This window comes from Macaca fascicularis, chromosome X, assembly GCF_037993035.2.
Source record: "Macaca fascicularis isolate 582-1 chromosome X, T2T-MFA8v1.1".
Lineage (NCBI taxonomy): Eukaryota > Metazoa > Chordata > Mammalia > Primates > Cercopithecidae > Macaca > Macaca fascicularis.
The window spans coordinates 17,113,087-17,128,854 of record NC_088395.1 but is presented as its reverse complement, the minus strand read 5'-3'; the positions used below and the strand labels follow the sequence as shown (position 1 = coordinate 17,128,854).

General features: G+C 38.7%; 2 pseudogenes; both read right to left on the bottom strand.

The window, feature by feature from the left end:
• Positions 1 to 585: 585 nt before the first annotated feature.
• LOC102135175 (chromobox protein homolog 1 pseudogene) lies at positions 586 to 4,365 on the bottom strand (annotated as a pseudogene).
• Positions 4,366 to 7,854: 3,489 nt separating this feature from the next.
• LOC107128475 (acyl-protein thioesterase 1 pseudogene) lies at positions 7,855 to 10,282 on the bottom strand (annotated as a pseudogene).
• Between the last annotated feature and the right edge of the window lie 5,486 nt (positions 10,283 to 15,768).

Sequence of the window (15,768 nt, the reverse complement as noted above, 5' to 3'; positions counted from 1 at the left end):
TATGTATTTCACTATATGTAAATTATACATCAAACACACACCTAAAAATAGTATTGGAAGAAAAAAGACTATTAAAAGAAAAATGAACACATTAAACTTGTAACTTTTGTTTCTTGCTATGTAAGAGATCTCTGCCCAGTCTCATTTCTCTCTCTTGTCTCTCAATTTCTTCCTATCCTTGACCTTCATCCTATCTCTGATAATGATCTCAAAAGCTCTCCCCTCCCAACTTCAAAACCATCATGCCAATTTTTTTGCATGCAAATGTCCAGCTTCAGCCAGTGACACAGCCTAAATGAGCTATATGTTTCCAAATCAGGCTAAAGATGAATGAGACAAGAGCAGGGAGGTGATGATGGAAGTGCTTTTTAAAAACATGAATCTAGTTTTATTAAGACAAAAATTGACCGTGTGGTATGAAGTTTACATGTAAACAAAGTTTTCACAGAAACCTAACACATGCCTAAAACGATTTTATAATGTAGCTCTACATGCAAGTCTAGATGATATCAAGAACTAATGGATCTCATGACTCAAGACAGAGCATTTTGGGTATCACCTAATTCTTAAGATTTCTTTTTAAAATATTTTTTGTTTTGTTTTAAAGTGAACCACTGCCCCAGTATGGAAGTTTAATCTTCTCCTGATACAAAGGTTTTTGAAATCATTTACCTCCTAAATTGATTCAATGAAACTTGTGCTGTCAGTGATTGAAACCTGCCACCAATGGTTTCGGAGTTCAAAGCTCAAAAAACAGAGGCTCCAAGAGTTCTCCATCCTAAGAGCATAGACCCTTGTCTTTCCCTAGTCTTCCATCTCCTCTATCACCTTCTTCCCCTTCCCCAACACCTCAGCCTGTGGCTTGGATGGCAAAGCTGCTATTTATAACTCCATAATTGGAAAATAAAGGGTTTTCTTTCTAATTTCAGGAATTAGCACCTCTAAGACTGAATGATCTACCTGTGTATAGGCTCCAATAAAAGGTTTTCCCTCCTCAATTTCCATCTGCAAAATGGCAGCTTTGGTAACTTATGATCTGGCTTAGTTCTTCATGGGGAACAGCATTAAATTCAAGCAGAGAATACCTTGGCTTACAGGATTCAGACATTCAGGTTTTTTTAATTAAAAAATAATTTTTGTGGGTACATAGTGGATGTATATATTTATGGGATACACCAGATACTGAGGTATGAACATGCTTAATAACAGCTTTTAAACATTCTCTTACAGTCCTTATTTATGGTACCAATGACATTTTTAATGTAAAATATTCTGGACATAGAAACAAATCATTGCTCTTTCCATTGTTTCACTATTTTCCCAATCTGGTCCCAAATGGTAATCAAAACGAGGCTAGTCATCTCCATTTCTCCCCACTCCATCTCTCCCTCCCCCAAAAGTATACACCAGTAATAGCCAAAAACTACATAATGCTACACTCTAAAAGCGCAGAGTTGACACTATTGGGAAGAAGGTTGAGCGTTGTGGAGATGCTCTTTGAGGATCTACAATATCTTTTTGCTCTCTCACACATCCAATTCTGCAAGTTTTGTCCTTCATAGAAAGCCCTTTGCTTTTCTCAGCAAAGTGCGACAAAGGTTGCCTTGAAACACTTATCCCACTTCCCCTCCACTGGAACCATGTGCAAGCTACACAGCTTGGAACAGTTTTGAAGCATTTGGCCTGCTGCAGGACACAGAGACTATACTGGCTCTTCAAAGGACATCTTCTCAAGCCACCTCTGTGATGTCAACACAAGTCTAACTCTTTCTCTCCCGACTTGAAACTCCCAGCCAGATGTGACAGGGGCTGGTGCTCAGGATAAGTAATTCTTGTCATAATTTTTTGTCATTGCCCTCCTGAAGTAGGAATGCCCACATCAGCCTTTCCTCATAGAAGGATATGACAACCTGTGGGCACTTGACATTGGCTTCCCTGACAGGGAGCAGGTCAGCCTCATCAGAGTTTTCCCATTTCATCAGGAGTGTGAGCTCTCCACTGGAGTCTGTAGCTCCAATAATCTGCTCAACTCCAAAGCCCAGCAAAGCCTCGTGGCTTTTCTGACTCTTCTTTCTTCTCTGGTTTGCTCTCCTCTCCCTTATATTCAGAATCAGAGTAAGCTTTGCATTTGCCTTTTTCTGATCTATCTGTCTCACATGATATTTTCTGTGACTGTAGAAACTCAGCAATGAGATCACACAATCCAGGTTCTCTTCTGGCTCCCAAGAGTCATCCTCATCTAAAACTCTTCCACTTTAGGAGGTGCTCCACTTTGCCATTTACCAGTTGACAGTCGACAATGTTCTCCACCATGTATTTTTCTTCCTCCTCTTCTAGCACCTCCTCTACTTCCTTCTTGTTTTGTTTTTTTTTTTCCCCATAGTTTTTGACAGCTTTCTAGTGTAAGGGGTGACACTGCTCAGAGCAGCATTCAAGAGCCTAAGAGGAACATGTCGTGTTGGACTCACTGGGGGAGTGGCACCCAGGAAGGCAGCAAGCAGGGTGGTGGCAGTGGAGCCCCTCACTGAAGCAGTATACCAAAGGCCCTGGCCAGCAGTCCTCCCCTCTGCTGAACCTGGAAGCTCTTTACCAATTCCTGGAGCGCAATCCCATTGGGGAACTCCAGGAGACAGTTTGGAACAAATTGTTCATTTTGCAAGTTATTGGGTTATATATACATGAACTCCCATTCATCGCTGGTTGAAGGCTGCTCATAGTAAATGTCAATTCTCCAGAACTTCTGGCCCACTGTGTGCACAGGCAAGGTGAGCTCTGGTGCCCAGAGAAAGCCCTTTGGCAAAAAAAAAAAAAAAATGCAGAAATTGGCAACAGGGAGTCAGATAAACATGGACAGAAATGGTGAGGCCTAACCAATTAAGGGTGGGGCATTAACACTGTCAGCTACAAGACCTAACCACAAAGGATCATGCATTATTCTGATTGACTCTGGTTTCTTAATCAAGGCCCCCTGTACTGATTAGCTTTGTTGTGTAACGAACCACCCCAAACCACAGTGACTTAAATCAATAAATATTTTATTTAGCTCACAATTCTGTGAGTTGACCAGGTGATTTTAAAATCTGGGCTGACTCTGCTGATCTCTGCTCAGTTCTCTCACATGTCTATACTCAGCTGGTGGATCAGCTGGAAGCCAGATGATACAGGACAGCCTCACTCACATGTCTGGTGATTGGCAGGCTATTAGCTAGGGCACCTCAGTTCTCTTCCCTGTAGCCTCAATCTCCAGCAGGCTATCCTAGGCCTCAGGGTCCCAAGCACAGTGAGAGAGCAAACTCCAATATACAAGGGCTTTTCAAACCTCTACTTGTGTTCTCTTTTCAAGAGGTGAAGTCTTTCTCTTCCCCTTCAATCTGGGGTGGCCTTTTGATATGCTTTGGCCACTGGGATCACAACAAATACAATGTAGGCAGAGACTTGAAAAGTGTTTACATTTAAGGACTTATACTCTTGTTCTTGGAACTCTAAGATGTTATATGAACAAGCCGGGGTTAGCCTTCTGGAGAATAAGCAATATATGGCCCTGTTACCCCATCACCCCAAGTGACAGCCAGCCAACCACTAGACATGTGACTGAGGTCATCTGGGATTTCACCAACTCACCAGCCAGGTTCAGACCCATGAGTGAGCCCAGTTGGGCCCAGGAGAATCATGAGTTAAATAAATGCTGGTTGTTTTAAGCCAATAAATGTTGAGGTGTTTGTTACATGGCAAAAACTAACTGATACATGGGATAAAGTAGTGAAGTTATATTAGGTTACCGAGTAAAGCCTCACTGAAAAGAGAACATTTAAGCTGAGACTTTAAAAATGCCAGGGAGATGTTGTTGCTAAGAGGGGGTAGGGCATTCAAGGCATAGAGAACAGCAAGTGCAAAGGTCATGAGATAGGAAAGAGCTTGGTGTTTTGAGAGAATTGACAGAAGATAAGAAGAAAGGCTTCTAGGACTGAGGACCAGAGAGAGGGAGAGAGAGAAAATTGAGGGGTGCATGGGAAATCTATTAATATGCTTATCAGGGGAATGGGGTCATGATAGTATGTTCTTTTTTAGAGTCCTTCATTAATAGAGTCTTATTCAACAATACATTCTGAATATATCTGAAGCATTTTAATTATATGTTATTAATAGAGAAGATGCTAAGAGAAATTATTCACATTCTTTATCCAATCTTTTCATGCTCTTCATTCTCCCCTTTCTCTTCTCCCCAGACTCAGCTGCAGTAAGAGAAAGCTGGGGCAGAGGTAAACGTAACAATCCTTAAAATGAAGACAAAATAAAAACCCATAAACTAAAGAGTTCACAAAAGCAAGACTGGGTTGTGTACTGGCCATTCAGCAAACTGGCCATTTTGCGTACTGGATCCTGGAACATTGGCTTCAAGCTCTGCCCTCTCTGAGCCTTAATGTCCTCAGAAGACAGACTGGATGAAGCCTAAATCCATTCTAGCTCTGGTGAACAGAGGTTTTGTGGGAACCTCAAGTTTCATGGGTATAGAGGTATGTGTGTGGTGGGGGCAGGGGTGTGCATATGAGTAAATAAATTAATGAATCTCAGGTGCCTGAAAAGCATTAAAATAGAAAGAGAACAAGAGGACTTGAAGGTTGAGGATGGAGAGAAAAGGAGGAGAAAAGGAGACTTTTACTGGGTTTTCTTTAATTGAACTAGATTTTAGTTCAGCAATGAGCTAGTCCTCTAATCTCAAAGTCTAATGTTTGGGCACAAATGTGTCATAACCAGAGGGTGAACATGGAAATGGAGCAGAGATGAGACCCTTCTTTCAACAATCAATTAAGTTCACCAGGCAATCCCTGAATAAGCTTTGGTTAATTTTGTTTTCTTAAATGAAAGAAGAAAACTATACCATGTCTGGCGTGGAAGCAGACTTCCAGAAAAGACAGGGGCAACGTAGAAAGAAAATTGAAAAACGTATTTTGCCTGAGAATAAATGGTAACAAAAAATATGGTTCTTTAACTGGCTTAGTGTCATGGAAAAAGCACTAATCAGGACATCAGGGATCTAGGTTTGCTTCTACTATTAACTCACTTCGTAATAGGAAGAAAATCATGCCAACTTTCTTTCCTGCAGTTTCTTCTTATGAAAATGTGACTGTATCAGAGATAGAAAACATACTTAATATATATGCCACCACCATCCTTGTCCAGACCAGTGAGAGAGATCAATAATCACTCATAGCTATCTTTTCTGTTAACATCTAGACGTGTCCTCAGAATCCATCTCAACATGGTGCTTCCAGTAATCACTACCAAATTAATAGAGTTGGTCTCAAAATTAAACCTATCTACTCTTCAGGACTAGACCCCCAGTTCCCAGCCTATGGGCTGCAGACTGCCGAGAGGCAATGAGGTTACTGCAATATGTTTTTCAATATATGCTCGCTAAGCCTTGTCTATAATATCAACAAAGTTCTATCTTATCTGTGTCCTCATTCCCAAAAGATGCTGGGACTATCTGGCCTAGGGGATTTTAAACTCCTCCTCTGCTCCAGTATTTTCTACTCCTAGGCTAAATTTCCCTTTCTTCTACCCACTTGCCTTCTACCTCCTTCCTTCTACTCAAGATCTTCTAACACTAACGCAGATTCTTTGATCAGAAAGGAATTTCCTCATCCTCTGTGGAAAGGGAAAGAACCAGGCAACATACGATATCAAATGAGTCACAATAATCATCATTGCTTTGCCCTTGAGATGAGCTGTGACCAACTTGAGGGTCATCTGCCAAAACTGGCTCTGGGCATCACCCTCATATTTCAGGTGAGAATGCCAGGTTCTTTCTTCCCATGTCATTTATCAGACCTTCTTAAATATTTAATTTCATCTTAGCTTCAAGTTTTGTTTCTCCTTCAGAGTTTCAGGCAATCCTAGCTTAGTTTGCATCCTAAGACATAAGGAAGTAGGGAATGTGAGCTTTGGTACCATCACTTATTAATCAAATGGCCTTCAGTAGTTTTTTTTATCTTTTTGAGCTTCAGTTTCTTCATATGTAAAATGAAATAGTTGTAGTAATTAAATAATATATATAAATTGCCAAGTACAGAGCCTAACATATAGTAGATATTCAATAAATGATAACAATAATAATGAAAATAATCTATTGGGAACTTACTGTGATGTCACATACTCTGTTAAACAAGTTATAGACCACCTGTTTAATTAAACATATTTCCTCTTTTTGATAGGTTGCAAAAATTGCCACAATTCTTTGCAGCTTATATATCTCTACTCCTTGATTCTGGACAATAATGTGAGAGAAGCTACCTTGTGTGAGTTACAAGCTTAGGCCTCAACAGGCTTTGCAGACTTTGGCTCTTGCTCTTGCTCTTGGGAGTCTGCCTACCTGCCATATAAACAAGACTGGCCTAGCTTACTGGAGAGTGAGAGACAAATGGAATAAAGACATGCTTTTCCAGATAAGGCCATCCTATATGAACCAGTCCTCAGCCAACATGGTAGCTGACCACATTTGCCATGAGTAAGCCTTGCTGAGATCAAGTGAGTCTGACTGGGATCAGCATAACTTCCTAGCTAATCCAAGCCCAAATTGCTGCCCCACAGAATTGTGAGTTACATAAAGGGCTGTTATTTGAAACTACTAAGTTTTGTGATTGCTTGTAATGAAACAAAAAGTGATACATGTTTCTTCTTGAGCACACAACTAAACTACATGTCTCATATTCCCTTGCTTCTAGATTGGCCATGTGACTAGAAATGGCCACGTGTCACTTTCATGCCAAAGTGGTTTAGGAGCTGGTGTGCCTTCTCACTTTCTCTTCCTCTGTCTGTTGACTGAATGCAGAGGTTCTAGCTGAGGACTCTACAATATAGACAGAACCTGGGTCCCCGAATCACCATGTGGAGAGGAGCCACTCACCAGACCAGAATGTCCATTTGTACTTTATGTGATCTAGTAATAAACTTCAATTTTAGTAAGCCAAGAGGTTTGAGGATGTCTATGGTATGGTAGCTGACATTACCTTAACTAGCACACATGAATTACATAATCAAGTTATCTCCGTTTACTGATGAAGAAAGTGAAGAGAAATTAAGCTAGTAAGAGTTAGAATATAAACCCAGTAGTGTGATTCATAGCAACTCCACATCCTGCCTTCTCAAGGTAATTGTTACAGCCATTATTATTAAAATTCCTTGAGGCTTTAATTTATTTGAGTGATGACTGATTATATGACAATGCAATCCCTTGTCATATCTTGCCTTTCCCTCATTCCTCAAACTCCAAAGACATTGAGGTTGGTGTGGAGGGAGGAATTCATATTGGAGTCTCTGTCTCTTCAAGGTACAGCTGCTCAGCCTGCTACAGTCAAAAAGAATGACCTGAAGACCTTGCACCTACAGAACTAACTAATGGGAGGGTTTTCTCCAGAGCTCTGGGTCCACCATACACTGTGATCACATGCATTTTAGTTTTCTTCTTTGGTTCCCATGCCTCTCACTTCATTTCCACCATAGCCTCTCCCAGTATTAGAAGGATCAATGAGAAAGACATGTTTGCTTCCTGTGCTTTCATTCAACAGCACCTATGTGCCATGCACTATCCTGGGCAGTGGGGCTACAATGACCAAAATAGATAGGATCTCTGCCATCACTGAGATTATAATTGAGAAAAAAAGGAAAATGAGTAGATAGGACATTGATACAGGTTTGCGTCTACGTAGATATAAATGAATATCCAGAACAGATGACTGATGGTGTATTTGGTGATTATTTTGCCAACATCTAGGACAGTGGTTCTTCACCTTAGTTTGTATGAGAATCATCCAGAGGCTTCTTAAAATATGCACTATGAGGCCTCATCTCAGATTTTCTTTTTTTTTTTAAGTCAGAATTAAATTTTATTTCACATTGACAGAAACCATGAAAAACATTTACATTTTCCCATGTTACAGCACAACATTTCAACGGAATATTTCTTGCCATAAATAATATCTTGCTGATTTGTAGAACTGAAATAACAGTTTATGTTCTTCAAGGTAAAGAAAAATTACATAGTAAATGATTGTTTAAAATTTTAAAATCCAGACATAAACATATGGCTTCATTATTAACATCCTATATAGTCCATTACTAAATTATTTCCATTATCGATTAGCACCCATTTATAAAGATGCATTCTTAATATTGTTTTGGTCAGCTGGAATACAGCAGAAAAATCAACACAGTTCAGAAATATCAAGCATACATTTTTGCTACATATTAATCTACATGGTAACTACATTTTATGTATAGGGTTCTGACTAGCCTTTATTACCCATAGTTTGTTTTCAAATAATTTTTACCAGTAATCTGGAAATTTTGACAATTTAAAATGATTGCTATTTTTATGTTTGCACGAAAAACTAATACAAAAAATAATTTGACTAAAGTGAAAATTTCAAATAAGTCCACTGGCAGATAAAAATAAAGCAAAAAATTACAATAGATTCCTCATCTTCTATAGTAGTTGGTTTCAAACATGTGTACAAAGTAAACTCTATGCTATGAGAAGATGAAATCATCTTAGAAGTTAGTTTTTAAGATCAGTCTTAAAGATATTTCAGAACATACTAGAATATGATCTAATCATTCTTTCAGTTGTTTACAGAAAAATAAAACCATAGAATTATTCCTGTTACCTGGGTTGAAGATCCTAATAGCTAGGTGTAAATTTGGATAAGGTACAGTAATTTGAAATAAGTAGTGCATGAAGTTTTAATGTCTGGTTTCTCTATAAAGCATAAATAGATTTTAAATACCATATATCTGTGACCCAGAATGTCAAATTATAGCATGTATTGACAGTAGCTGTCTATGGCAGAGAGGCAATACTTGGTCTGCTATGAAGAACAATAAAGAAAAAACAAACTTTTTTTTTTCTTGAGAGAAAAGAGTATTAAGTAGAAATAATATCAGGGAAAATAAAAGCCCAAAATAAAAGGGCCATTAATTGAAGAGAACAATTTTACTCTTTCTTGACAATGAACAGCATTATCCCTATTATTAGGAATAATGTAATACCACCTCATTCTTACTATGCATTACAATCATTACGTATATATGAACACATATATAAAAATACAGACATTGCATGGTGACTAAGCAATTTTGGAATAAATCCATAGACTAAGTCACAGCATGCATAAATTGTTTATATCTTAACTGCTCATTTCTACCTGAACAAATTGTCATTAAGCATACTGCTAATTTTCAAATGATGTAATAAAAAAAACTGGTGGCAGTACTGTATTATTTTGCTGAATTACATTTGAGAAAAAAGAAGCTACCTGCTTTATCTATTTTAATATAGTAGATTCTGGATCTTCTTATAAGAATACATGTATAGAAACTTAAAAGATCATAAATTTCTCATGAGGAGACATTATTTGATCTGTGCCATTGGCATGTATTTGCAAAACATTTTAACACTGCAAAACATTAGAAATTTGAAGACTGGGCATGGGAAAAGGTTTATACTCTACTACAATGATGCTGGTGTACTTCTACACAAGGCCTCTTAGCAACGTCAATCAATTGGAGGTAGGAGTTTATCAATGAATTGCTTGACATCCATCATTTCCTGTTGACACGAACTGTGCATCATACCTTCATAGGTTTTAAAGGTCACATTGGCTGGATTCACCAATGTTTTTAGTTTTTCAACCATAAGACAACCAAACATCAGGGGAACTAAAGGGTCACAATCCCCGTGGCACTGGAGAATAGAAATATCTCTATCAGCACCACCGACAGGACCCTGTGGAAAGGAAGCCCGAAGTGGAAGCCAGCAACTGAGTGCAGTGACATCTGCTAGCTTCTGCTGCGTGGTAAGGGCAGTATATAAAGATAAAGCTCTTCTCTGAGAAAACCCTCCCAAAATAATTCTGTTAGAAGGAATGCCATTCTTCACTTCCTGATCAATCAAAGCTTATATATTTTCTGCTGCCTGTTTAATCCCAGATTCATCTTCCCGTGAATCTGGTGAAAGCCCAATAATATCAAACCATGAAGGCATAGCCATGTTCATATTTAATGTAACAGGCCTAACAGGCGCATGCGGGCAGATATATTTGATATATGAACTTCTGATACCTGCAAAGGCTTCTGCCCATCCGTGCCCAGTATCTCCCAATCCATGCAGGAAAATCACCGCAGCAGTGGCCTTCCAGGCGGCGGGCATGATGGCGGGGAGTGGGGTTGACATGTTATTGCCACACATACACCGGCTCAGCTCACAGCGCAAGCGGAAGGAAGAGCGGGCACCCGGCCGCAGCCCAAGGTCGTGGGAGCCGCGAGTCCCGACCGGCCCCACCAGATGCCTCATCTCAGATTTTCACCTGGAAGATCAAGAGTAGGAGTCCAGGAATCTGCATTTTTAACCGACTCACTGGGAGATTCTAATGCAGAAGATCCTTTGAGAAACTCTAGCCTGTGCTAAGGTGCAGCATTTCCACAGAACTTTGCAGATGTGGTACCAGAACTCACAGGCAGATCTAGGCCAGGCCTCTTCAGCCAAAGGCTGGGGCACTGAGCAGTAACATGATAGTGCACAGAACTGCTAGCAAACAGAATGCCCAGAACAGAGAACAAAGAATCCAATGAAATCCATTGAGTCTGCATGAAAAGGTGGAGGGAAAGGGTAACTGTCATCACTGAAGTGACAAATAATGTGCTGAATGTAACTACTTTGCTTGAATTAAGGTAGCAAAATGTTTTCAGGAAAACAGATTTGGGGGACACGCTAAAATAGCATAACAGACTGAAACACTTTACAAGAAACTCAACTTTTTTCTTACCTTGAATAAAATATTCATTGAAAAAGAAGAATTCATACCCAAAACAAGCAGTCCTAAATTGTTTCAAAAAGAACTACTAGTTACAGCTGTGTCCCTGGCCAAAGCCCAGTTTGGGGAGCAGATCGCTGTCCTTTAATAAGAGATTTAGTCCCTAAGGACAGAACAAGGACAAGTGGTTAGAAATTACCGGGAGGCAGAGTTCAGCTTGCTGTGAGGAAGAACTTTCAAATAATGTAAAAATGTAACAGGTTTTCTTTGAGGTAGCAAACTGTTACTTGAAGAATTTAAGCCAAGCCTAGATGCACTTGTATGTATTTATCAAGCTTTCTTTGTATCTAGTGATAAAAAAAAAGAACACAAGTTTAAGGCCGTCCTTGGCCTCACTGAACTCATATTCTAGTGGGGGAGATGGACAAGTAAACCCACAATTATAATATAGCACAATGAGACCATGACTATAGTATATCTGGCTACTGCAAGAGTCCAAGAGCGGAGGTTCTGGCTCAAGTGAAAAGGTCAGAGGTTTCCTATTAGAAGTGACATGAGATCAGAATGCTAAGCCACTCAGAAGAAGGAATGAGGTTCTGGGCAGATGCAACTGCACGTGTGAGGGTCTGGAGGCATGAAACGGCATTGTGGAGGAGGAGAAAAGGTGAGAAATTCAGTGGGATATAGGAGGAAGGAGGCAGGACTAAACGCTAGAGAGCCAGGCATGGATCAGATCATGAGGAACTTCTTGAACTAAAGCGAAGGGTTTTAGTTTCATCTACAAAAAATGGTGAGATGCCATTGAAAACTGACCTCAATGATTTCTGAAGCCCCTTTCTATCAAAAATTCTTTGAGCCTAGTAAACTGTTTGCTTCTTCCAAGATTACGTTCTAAATTGGTAATATGTATATAAAATCAAGGCAATTTTAGAAAGTGGTTGAATAAATAAATGGAGCATTTACATGAGGGAGTACTACACAAATGTTAAAAAAAAAAAAAAAAAAAGAATAAGAAAGCTGATGAGTGAGTTCCAAGACATAATGGTGAGTGAAACAAAAAACATGGGAAAGTACAAAAGAGTAGTCACAATCAAGCATTTGTAGGGTCTTGGTATGTAAATGAGATGCTATTATAAATCAGTAGAGAAAGAACACACTTATTAATAAATAGTATTGAAGGAAGTGGGGGATAAGGGGTTATTGTTTAATGGTTACAGAGTTTCTGTTTGGGATTATGGAAAAGTCTTAGAAACAGATAGTGGTGATAGTTGCACAACATTGTGAATGTACTTAATGCCACTGAATTATGTGCTTAAAAATAGCTGGGACAGTAAATGTTGTGTTATACCTATTTACCACAATAAGCATTTTTTAAATCTTAAAAATACTTGAAGAACAAAGGGCAAAAAAATCGATGGAATAATTGAAAAAAGACATGAACAGACAACTCACAAAGAAGTTCTAAAAATGGCCCTTAAACATATGAAAAATGTTCAAACTCACATAATTACAGAAATACAACATAAAGCAACACTGATATGCCATTTCCTACCTGTCAGATTGGTAAACTTTAAAAGTATAAGAACAAACTGTGTTTGCAAGGCTGTGGGCAACAGGCACTCTCATACTTTATTGGTGGGCATGCAAATTCGTACAATCCTTCTGAAGGGACATTTAACAATATGTACAGAATTGCATATGCAAGTTACCTTTTGATACAGCAATATTTCTTCTGATGTATGTTTGTCAAAACAAAAATACATATGCAACAAGGTTATTTATTGTGGCATCATTTGTAATCACAGAATATTGGAAACAACCAAATGCTGATACATAGGTGAGTGGTTGAATAAATAAATGGAGCATTTACATGAGGAAGTACTACGCAAATGTAAACAACAAAAAAAAAAGAATGAGAAAGCTAATGAGTGAGTTCCAAGACAATGGTGAGTGAAACAAAAAACATGGGAAAGTACAAAAAAGTAGCATGCTACTCTTCATGTAAAAAAGAAGAGGATATAAGAAAATATACATGTATCTGCCCAATTGTGCAAAAGAAATACAGAAAGGATAAACCAGAAACTGAGGAGATTGGGTAACTACAGGAGGTGCATGGTAAGAGAGTGGAAAAAATTGAGGGAATGGGGAATATGTAATAGACATTAAAGTGACACTTGTATGTGTATATATTTTTGGTTAGTTCTGGCTTTTAGAACTATGTTGATGCTTTTCATATCCTAAAAAATTAAAACTAATATGTAAGGAGAGTTCAAAATGGAATACAGTCAGTAACACATGAGTCTAACTGTATTGCAAGTGAACAATATAACCACACTGAAAAGAAAAGAACTAACCTAAGTAACTTTGGTTAGCAAGATTGGTTGTATACTGTATGTTAAGACAGCAAACAGTGTATGTTGTTCTCCAGTTACAAAATTGTTTTCCACAGGGATTTAGATTAGCAATTCTGAAACTGCTCTATGTGTATAGTAGGGCTTAGCAAATGCCTAAATTTATCATGAATAATGAGAATCAAGTTTCTCACTGTTAGGAAATGGAACTACAAATAAAGAAAAGAGAAAGGCTAAAAGGAACCCTGTAGTGCTGTGTTGAAGGAATTATCAGTATGAACTCATAGTTTTAAATATATGTACATATGGAGAGGTATAGAAATAGAATAGGTGTATGTTATACATGCATGAACATATATGCATATATTCCCTAACTCTGTTTACTGAGAGCATGAGGAAGTAATGACACCCTAGTAGCAATGAGCACGCCTAGTGCTCACATCTTGATTTCTAAATACAATTGTCCACAAAAGAAACCAGGTCTACTTAGAGAAATGATTATCTCCGGACTGGGGCAGGGAAAATACAAGATAAGCCTGAAACATCTTATGGTGCCAGAAAGTAAGGAAGTGCTCAAAAAATGAGGAGGGCATGTCGAAAGGACATGGAAGTAACTTGAAGGAGTTCCCAGTGGAAAAATCTGGAACAATTTGAACAAGAAAATAATAATAGTAACAGTTTATAATCCACAGGAAAAAAAATCTATACTGATATAAATAAATAAATAAATAAATAAAGATTTAAGGAGCAGCTCTTTCTTAAAGTAGAATTATAATTAATACATATAGAAGAAATGATGTAAATTGAAAGACATCACCATTTGGCAAAGACCACAGTAATAGTTGTTACCTGCAAGAGTTATTGATGCATGCTGTTGGATGGAATGGTACCCCCCACCCCATTCCTATGTTGAAGCCCTAACCTCGAATGTGACTATATTTGGAGATATGGCCACTAAAGAAGTAATTAAGGTTAAGTGAGGTCATATGAATGGGCTCTAATCTGATATGACTGCTGTCCTCATAAGAAGAGGAAGACACACCAGGGATGCACACTCAGAGAAAAGGCCATATGAGGATACAGTGAGAAGGTGATCATCTGCAAGACAAGAGGAGAGGCCTTGAGAGGAACCAATCCTGCTGACACCTTGATCTAGGACTCCCAACCTCCAGAACTGTGAGAAAATAAATTTCTGTTGCTTAAGCCAATCAGTGGTATTCTGTTATGGTGGCCCTAGCCAACCAATATAGATGCTAAAATTAGTGGGCAAAAGTACGATTAGAAACAAGATATTTGCATAGTCTCAAAGCCTCTCCTCACAAGATGCTTTTTAATTACAAAGCTTAAAATAATAACTTTAAAGTAGTAGAGAAACCTTGCAGACACCACCTCAACCAACGATCAAGGTTAACATCACAAGTAATAAGACATATTGACATCACGAACCACTGATAGGATGACTTAAGACAGACACAACATCATTTCTGTGAGATTCCTACTAAAACTGCATAATCTCAATATAATCATAAGAAAACATTAAACAAGCCCAAATGGAAGGACATTCTACAAAATAACTGATCAATATTCTTCAAACGTGCAAAGGTAGTAGAAGACAAGGAAAAACTGATGAAAACTACCACAGATGAAAGAGACACAGGAGACATGACAACTAAATGCAATACGGAATTCTGAATTGGATTCTGAACCAGAAGAAGACATTAGTGACAAAACTGACAAAATCCTTATAAGGCCTACAGATCAATTAATGGTATTTTATGAAATTTAATTTCCTGATTTTAATATTGTACTATGATTATAAAAGACGTTAACAGTAGTGGAACCTGGGTTGAAAGCATATGGGAAATCCATACTATTCTTGCAATTTATCTGTAAGTCTAAAATGATTTCAGTATAAACATTTTTTCTTTTTTCCCAAGATGGAGTCTTGCTGTGTCACCCAGGCTGGAGTGCAGTGGTGCAATCTTGGCTCACTGCAACCTCCGCCTCCTGGGTTCAAGTAATTCTCCTGCCTCAGCCTCCCAAGTAGCTGGGATTACAGGCATGAGCCATCACGCCCAGCAATTTTTTTTTTTTTTTTTTTGTATTTTTAGTAGAGAAGGGGTTTCAGCATGTTGGCCAGGCTAGTCTCAAATTCCTGAACTTGTGATCCACCCACGTCAGCTTCCCAAAGTGCTGGGATTACAGGTGTGAGCCACTGCGCCTGGCCCAATATAAAATTTTTAAAGAAAACAATATTGAGTAAAATATCCACATGCAGGGCTGGTTCTGCTGGCTCATGCCTGTAATCTCAGCACTTTAGTAGGCTGAGGTGGGAGGATTGCTTGAGCTCAGGAGTTTAAGACCAACCTGGGCAACATAGTGAGACCCCCATCTCTACAAAATTTAAAATAAAATTAGGCAGGCATGGTCACATGCACTTGTAGTCCCAGCTACTCAGGAGGCTGAAGTGGGAGGATCGCTTGAGCCCAGGAGGTTAAAGCTGCAATGAGCTACAATTGAGTCACTGCACTCCAGCCTGGGCAACAGAGCAAGACCCCGTCTGCAAAAAAAAAAAAAAAAAAAAATGCAGGTGCATAACATTACAC